Source organism: Pungitius pungitius, chromosome 3 (genome assembly GCF_949316345.1).
Source record: "Pungitius pungitius chromosome 3, fPunPun2.1, whole genome shotgun sequence".
NCBI lineage: Eukaryota > Metazoa > Chordata > Actinopteri > Perciformes > Gasterosteidae > Pungitius > Pungitius pungitius.
In genome coordinates this window covers 5,171,648-5,179,647 of record NC_084902.1, presented here as the reverse complement: position 1 = coordinate 5,179,647, position 8,000 = coordinate 5,171,648, and the positions used below count along the sequence as shown (strand labels likewise).

At 42.1% G+C, this 8,000-nt stretch overlaps 1 long non-coding RNA gene across 1 annotated transcript; it reads right to left on the bottom strand.

Moving 5' to 3' along the window:
• Positions 1–4,827: 4,827 nt before the first annotated feature.
• LOC119216075 (uncharacterized) lies at positions 4,828–7,777 on the bottom strand. Its single transcript, XR_005120090.2, has 3 exons — positions 7,670–7,777; positions 5,935–6,002; positions 4,828–5,853 (listed from the first exon to the last, which is right to left on the bottom strand). It is a non-coding gene; the product is annotated as an uncharacterized LOC119216075 (long non-coding RNA).
• Between the last annotated feature and the right edge of the window lie 223 nt (positions 7,778–8,000).

The following is an 8,000-nucleotide window of genomic DNA, read 5'->3' as shown; positions in this document are numbered from 1 at the left end:
GTATAATAATATAAGAAAGAGTCAGAATGAAAGAGACAGCAAGGGCAATCAGCAGTGCTAACCTACCGTAGCTTTGGATGGGAAGAGGGGGAAAAGACAAGTCATGTATTAAATTGGGGTTAGTTTGGAGGTAACGGACGGAGTCGATAAGAATTAATGCAGAGAGATAAGATTGATACACTGAAGTTAAATGAATCAGAGAGGTAGCCGTTAGCAACCAGAGGCACACTGATAACTAACTATACTTGTCTGAATTTGCCTGACCTCTCCCTACAGCAGTGTAACCTCTGTGTTTGTTTACTGACTGTTTCTTCTGCTCTATTGTGTGTTTAAGGATGTGTGCTTTATTTACTCGTTCATTCAATTTGTTAATAAAATATTCTACAGGGGATTTAAATTGCATTCAACTAAAGAAATTGTGTCAAAGTTGAAAGTTCTTTCAGAATAATTTGACGGCAAAGTACGGAAAGCGCCCTGATGCTCGTTATGGTCCACTTTTATAGTCTGCACTAAATTAATTATTATTATAATAATGTAAGTATTATTCTGCAACCACGGATCTGCTCCTATTTTAAGTCATCAGCCTCAAGCAGGCAAAAAGTGAAGAATTAAAGACGTTCAGGGAAGTGTGTTCATGGACCGGTTGCTGGTCCCTCCCGTTATGAATGAATTACATCCAAGAAGCTGTGCCGGAATACCTTTGAAGGAGCTGCAGCATGAATAAGCGGATTTCATCAATATTTGTGCTGAAGATGGCGGGAGGGTAGCTGGACAGATGTCAACCTGCTGAAGGAGGAAGTGGAAGTGTTCTAATCTAATATTTTCTGGACATCCTGGATCGAGACTGCTATGAAGGACATCAGCTGCTGGCTCAGTTCAGTGCTTGGTGGGTTATCTTTCCCTTTTCCATTAGGAGCAATGGGGGCAGATCCCCAACAGTAGTGCGTTTCCTCACTCTTGAGTATATGATCCCTGCTGAGACACTTTTTCTCTTTTCCAGGACTTTCCGGCAGATTTGAGAGGCCTCGAAATGCCGTTAAAAAAAACTGCCCTTGCCTTTCCCAGAGGGGGCTTTTTCATACCTTGGAAGACTACACCACCAGGACTAGATTCATGCTCTCCTCTCTGACCACTCAACTGGTTTGCCACTTAGGTGGCTGGAGAACAGAAGAAAATATCATCGCTGTCTTACCCTGTCTTGCGCATCAGGAATGCCATGACGGCTTTCCTGACCCTGACACGGCTTCTGAGGTGGCCCGAGATCTCAGGGGAAACAGCTGCTGTGATCCCATAATCCCTAATGGGCTGTTTTGACCACTCCCCCAGGTGGCAATGTCTCATCTGCACAAAGCCTCAGAGGACGTTTGGAGGGTCAAGGAAAACAAAGCTGCACGTCAGCTGCAGGATTACAGACAGCAAGACGCCGACCCGTAGACGGGCGCCGTGCAGCTCCTCCCGCCACCGCAACTCGACGTGCTGTGGCTCCAGTGCCTCTTTGTAGAAACTGTCCTCACCCACACAGACGCACACTCAAAGTCAAAGTCAAAGTCGGTTTTATTGTCAATTCCCCGCCATGTATCAAACACAGAAAGGGGTTGGAAAAAAAACGTTTCTCTCCAGTCCAACATATGAAGTGGATACACCACTCAAAAAAAAGTCACAAAGCAGCAGTCACTTCCTAAAAATTCCATGAACAATACCATCTTAATCCCAAAGAGTTATCAATCACCTCCCACCCATTTGAGCAAGTTAGTGGCGATCCCTGGATGTCTATAATCAGACCGCCGAAGGGTTTTTCACACTTAGCTTGGAACACATGCTCAATGTACTAATGCCTGGTTTCCATGAATTTACACACACACAACCAACCTTTAGTGGGAGGCCGAATAACTGTGGCCCAGAGCTCTCCTTCACGCACACCAGCGTCTCTGATTCGTCACCTTTTGGCGCAAAGTCATTCTGTTGCCACAAGAACGCTCAAGTGTATTATTATTCCTGACCATGGTACAGCTGCTATTGGAGAACCCGTGGTGCTTAGATGCACTATCACAGCTGAACAGTGCAATTTCCCACTTTCCACAGAAAGGCCAGCTATTGAGGGCGATAAATGAGGGCCTGGCAACTGAATGGAGGCGCTTTAAAAGGTTAGGGCTCGGCCGTGCGGTGGTGCACAATGTCCAGGGCGCTGGAGCCCCATCTAGTAAGGAGTATTACGCTATTAAGGAGACTGCTTTCCGGGACCCTTCTGTTTTGCCACCGTGAGTTTTATTTGTGAAGATTGACGGCCAGTAACTCAACAGCCAAAGCTCTCATTTGCTCCTTTATTCCTCCTTCGTCCAATATTAGTTTTCTTCTGAACAATTCGGTTGACAAAGTATCTTTGTGTTGCAACAGCATTCTTGGCTTCTTTGTACCTCTTTCACTTTTTTTTGTGAGACCTAAGCATTCATGACTAGCAGTGTGCACCAAGTGGGCTGCATTGGGACTGTTGTTATACACTGTTGTTATACACCTTTTCCCCACTCCTTTGTAGCAAAAGTTGTGTAGCACAACATGACAGGTTGTCAATTGTAGCACAGCCGGTCCCTACCTGCCTTATTGTCCGTCGCTTTTATGGGCTATGATCTGGTGTATGTTGTCTGCTTGTAGAAGCTACTGTCACAGTGTGACTTAGACAACACCCACCTCACCCTCTTCCAAAGAGTGACAGCTCGGGGCAAAGCCTTTGCAGATCAGAATGCACTCAAGATTGTGTGAGTATTGGCATAGCCCTTTACGTTTTGGGCACCTCTGGTTTCACACCAGCTAAGCAGCTATGTATTTTGTGGTTTAAATTTGACGCACAACTGTGGTCAAAATGAATCTTCATGACCTGGCGGGATGAAACCAATTGTGACACCTCTCAGAGGGCTACGCCTCATATAATAAAGTTAAAAATATTAAACTTTATTGTTCGATGAAATTCTCACCCACGTTGTCAGTTGTTGTATGAGCCCCATATTATATATTAAAAATAAAACATGCAGCAAAATGTTGCACCATATTGACTGTTGATGCTTCAAGGCTTCTTTTCACCGTCCCTTTTTGAATTTCAGACAGGTGTGTGTTTGTCTCAGAGTCTTTGTGGGAAAGGAAGAAATTGCAAGAAGGGAAACCAGAAAACGGATTTCCCTATGAATGCAGGGGGTTGATTTGTGTGTCTTCGTGTAACATGTCTTTGTGTAAAAGGTGTGAGGAAATCTATATTCATCTATTTATATTTATATAAGACAAACTTACTGCTGCTGGATGTGTGGTCATTTGCTTAAGATGCACGTCTCTGTGTCTATATTATCTTTCCCGCTCTTCCTCAGGCACACACTCCACGATTCCTGCACAAAGAGACACACGTACACACACACATCTGCAAACAAACGCAAAACAACTGTTCACACACACACAAAGTCTCCAGAGCTCTCTGCCAGCAGACCATCAGCAACTGCCTTTGTTTACGCTGGAGATGATATCACGCATCCTCAAATTGCCTAAATAGTTCCCCTAACCCCCAGACAGGTGGTCTATTTATGTGTGTTTAAGGAATGTATCAATATGTTTGTGTATATGATTAGTGGTTTGAGATTTGAGTTTGTGGTTGCATGTACTGTCTGTATCAAACATCTAGTGGCATGGGCCACCATTTCATTGATTATATTCACTCTCATCCCCCTCCCCTTTTTTCTCTAATTTAATTTTTCTATTCCCAAACAATTTTTCCTAATTTAAGGAGAAAACCGAGGTATGCTACACCTACTAATGTCCCGAAGAAGCATGTCAATGATGAATTCAGAGTAAAAATGTAAACTTGGCCCCTTTCCAATCACGTCAATTGCAAGTGGATTGTAAACATAATGAAGGTGCTGATACAAAGAGGATTATACCACTGCTTATTTGGAGATGAAAGCACCAAACGCATATGAAAAAACTTGGTCAGTCTTTCCCTGTTGATAATTTATAACAGTTAGATCTGAGCATCCTAGCTGATTAGCTTTAAGAACAATAAGCCATATCCAAAAAGGAGAGGACATTGGGTTCTATTGCTGCCATTTTCTGACAAAGAAATGCAGGATGATTTGAATGTGTGTTGGAATGTGGGAACGACATGGTGATTTGATCGATAGACTCTCACATAAAACGCATAACTCAGTGTAACATCTTAGATGCAATTCACAAAATATCTCTCGGGAAAACACAAGCCCGGATAAAACAACAACATAAATTGTAGCCATACTCAAAAAAATCAATGGACATCTGTGCTTTGTTTGTAATTGTTTGTCTCAATCGGGGGACCATAGTAACTTCCTGAAGTACTTTGCCATCTTCTATTGTGTTCTAAAGTGTTGCACATTTGGACCCTATTTCAAGTAAGCCCCAAAGACTCACACACACAGACCTATTTGATCACAGACAAACACAAGCACAGAAGTCTAATGACACATTACAACGTTCCACAATACCGACCCCAAAAATAATTTAATAGGCTGCATTTAGAGCACATCCTGGGGGTGATTGTTCTTGTGTGCTTCTCTGTGCACCTGCAGGTGTGTGCGAGTGAATATCATTACTGAATGATATTTGAGAGAGGGATAAAGTGTGTGTATTTGTGCGACCCTGTGAGGACCAGAAAGTCACATTCCCGGCTGTCGCTCCTTTTCAATCTGCATTTTTTCCACCATTAAATATTCACTCCAAAAACAATGAGGCCTCATTAACTATTTACAGCAAACCCGTGCTTACCTCTGAGTGCTGAGACTTGCAATGCTAAAATAATACTTAAAGGAAAACTGTGACATTTTTTTTTATAGAATATGAATGATGCATTTATTTACATTTTGAATTAAAACATGCAGGGAGGATGTAATTGCATACAAGTGTGGATAAAGATTTCCATTCAGAGAATGTCAAGACAGTGCCCTTAATTAATGTAGTAGTTAAAGTTGTGTTTACCTTGATCATTAGGAATTCTTATTAAACCAGACCCCCTGCTGCTCTGGCTTTGTGCTGCTGAAGATGTATTTTGCGCTGCAGTAGTTCATTTCGAACTGTTGTTACGTGATTAACTTATTGAATGTCCTTGAACAATACTGAATTAACTATCGACAGTATGTTCTATTACATTATCTTACATTTGACCCGTGTCTGGGATACACCAGGATACAAATACAAAGCCAAAGACTACTTAGGTACCTGTTTTTTGTTTTTTTGTTGAGGTGGATAAGCTAAAATCTCTTTCAAATACTGTATGTTCTGACTTCCGTGTCCTTTTCCCAAAGAGTCAGGAATTTTATAGGCACCTTTTGGCAAAACAATAAAAAAGTATTCAACAACTGTCTCTAAGCTGCGATGAAAACTGGGCCACAGGCAGTAAAAGACAGACCGACTGAAATGAATAGTGAGATAAGTTTGCACAGCAGAAAATCAGATTTATAGACAGTAGAAAACTAGTTGTAGAAAAAGAAAAAGGGAGCGAGTACGAAACAAGACAGGCACCATCAAATGGAGGTGGAGCATTGTAGGTCAGAATAGCGCTAAAGGGCAGTTATTGAATATAGGCAATAATGTTATTTTTGTTTCTAATTACTGCAACGTTTTCTCAGCTATTCAACCATATACAGAATAATAAGTACAGGTCATACATGATCCTCACAACAACATATTCTCTTAACCTTTTAAGCACACAGATCCATGTCATGCTTGTGTTCTTGAGCAACACACACTGCAGCAGGCGGATATCCTTATTCAAATGCCCAAGTTCCACCTCGATCTTTGACACACAGCAGCATCCCAACCAAGCCACGCGCTGCTGTGTGTGTCCATCTGCAGTGAACATTTATGACGGATTAGAGACACTTTGAAGAGCCAATGGCCATTACCCTTCCCTGAGGAGCAAGCAAGTACCTGGAACGACGAATCGCTCTTCTGTTTATTTCTCCTCTTTCCCTCTTTACTTTCTTCTCCACAGGCTCCTGCCACAGCGGGGAAGAGATTTAATGTGACACACCGCCGTAAATGACAAACCGTCACGCACACGAGAAGAAAAGGAAACTGGAGGGAGAGCGGATGAGAAGAGGCAAGCGTGGAGGGCTTTAGTTACATTGGCAGATGAAGTTGTGAGAGGTTGAATAGAGAAAGAACGACGAAGATGTCAAACCAAAGTTATGTACAGTGAATATGCTGCAGCCATGATGCGCAAAGGCTGGCCGCATCTTTAAAGCTTCTGGTGGGATGAACCGGTGCAGATCAAAGAACATAAAGCATAATCATGATAACTGCAAATACTTTGGGTCTGGGCACAATGTTCCTGTCAGGAATTAATGGGCCTAAAATATTATTCAACCCCTTTGAAAACTCCAAATGAGACAATATACAGTCTGATATGTCATGATATGACACAGTGTGAGTTGCTCAAGCAAGAAATAATCGTAAATAACAATTGTATTAAACTGCACTTTTATGAAAGGAAATGTAACAGAAAATCAAGGTTTTATCTATTATAACCGTCCCCTTTCACAGAAATACCGTTCTTATCTAGATTTTGGAATAACAAATTGATCATAGGCAATAGTTTTTCTCACTATAAAAAAAAGACTGGCCTACCCTTACTCCACTGTTAAGGCTCAATATTTCATGAGCTCTGCTTGAAAAATGACACTGTCGGTTGAAGTATTAAAGGTCATGGTGATCTCTTCAATTGGCCTTTCCACTGGCCTGGTTATTGAAAAAAAAGGCAAATTGCCTAAGTGATTGGATCTGTGGTCCAAATTAGATTCACTTTGTGCATAGGTTAACGATAGGCAAATTGATGCAAAGCCTTCAATAGCCATGTGATTCCATAAGCGTTTGAGTATGTGAGTATAATGATGTGAAAGCATGTGACAGAGAGAAAGCAGTGGTTGAGAGGTGAAGATGGCCAAAGTGACAGAGACAGATAGAGATTTCAAAAGGCTACCGTCTTTTATCAGCAAAGGTCACTCAAGCAATTACGTGACACATTGATTTATATCCCCCGAGGCTAACACCCCACAACAGCAAGCACAACACACAAACACACTTTTGCACAAACTCAAATAAACACAGAGACCCGGTATCAATCTTCTGTCCATCCCTAATTATTGAAGTTTTCTGTGGAAGACTTGTGGTTGCCTCAGATCATTAAGGTCTTGGCCGCTGAGATGGCGCTGTTTGTAGTGCCTCTACTACTTCTTCACCAAATCCTGACAAGTCAGTCAATTCACCCCATAACACATCCGTCAGTCACTCCTCACAGCCCGCAAGCACTATTCCTGAATCAAGGGTAGAGGCTCGACACTAAGTGCCCATTGAATTCCAAATATGTAGTTGTCAAAATATCTGGACTTGCTCGGGATTCCATCACCAACACTACCAACACGGCGGTAATCTAAAGATGCAGTATGCCAAAAATAGCAATATCAGGTTGAATTTGGCTGTCTGCAAGTCCACATGCTTTTCTAGCTTTTCTTACCAACAATCCTTTCAGAAAGAGGGTCCAAAATTGCAATGTTATGAAGCTGTGGTCAGCCGAGAGGAAAATAGATAAAAGAAGGCATTTTTTTTGAGAAAATGGTTGCCAACAGCAACATCCAAAACACATTACAGCTTGCAATGTGCTTACCCTTTAACTTGTCCTGTGTGTGCTTGAGACCAGACAAACTTATCCAGGATTCCTGGTGCTGAAAGATCTATAAACATAATAACTTCATAGAATACAACAGCTGCATTCGTAGGGTCACATATCACACTGAATTCCGTCCCATCGGGCTCCAGGTATTGCGTTAGTGAACCGTGAGCAAAGAGCATTGAGCGGTCCGAATCCTTTCAAGCTGTCAAGTATGGGCGTGTCTTTGGAGGACACTGACCGTGTCAACAAAAAACATCAATAACGGCTCCTGGAAACTTCAAACCTCCTGTCGTGTTTACAAGTCTACTCCTCGGTCGATCGTCTA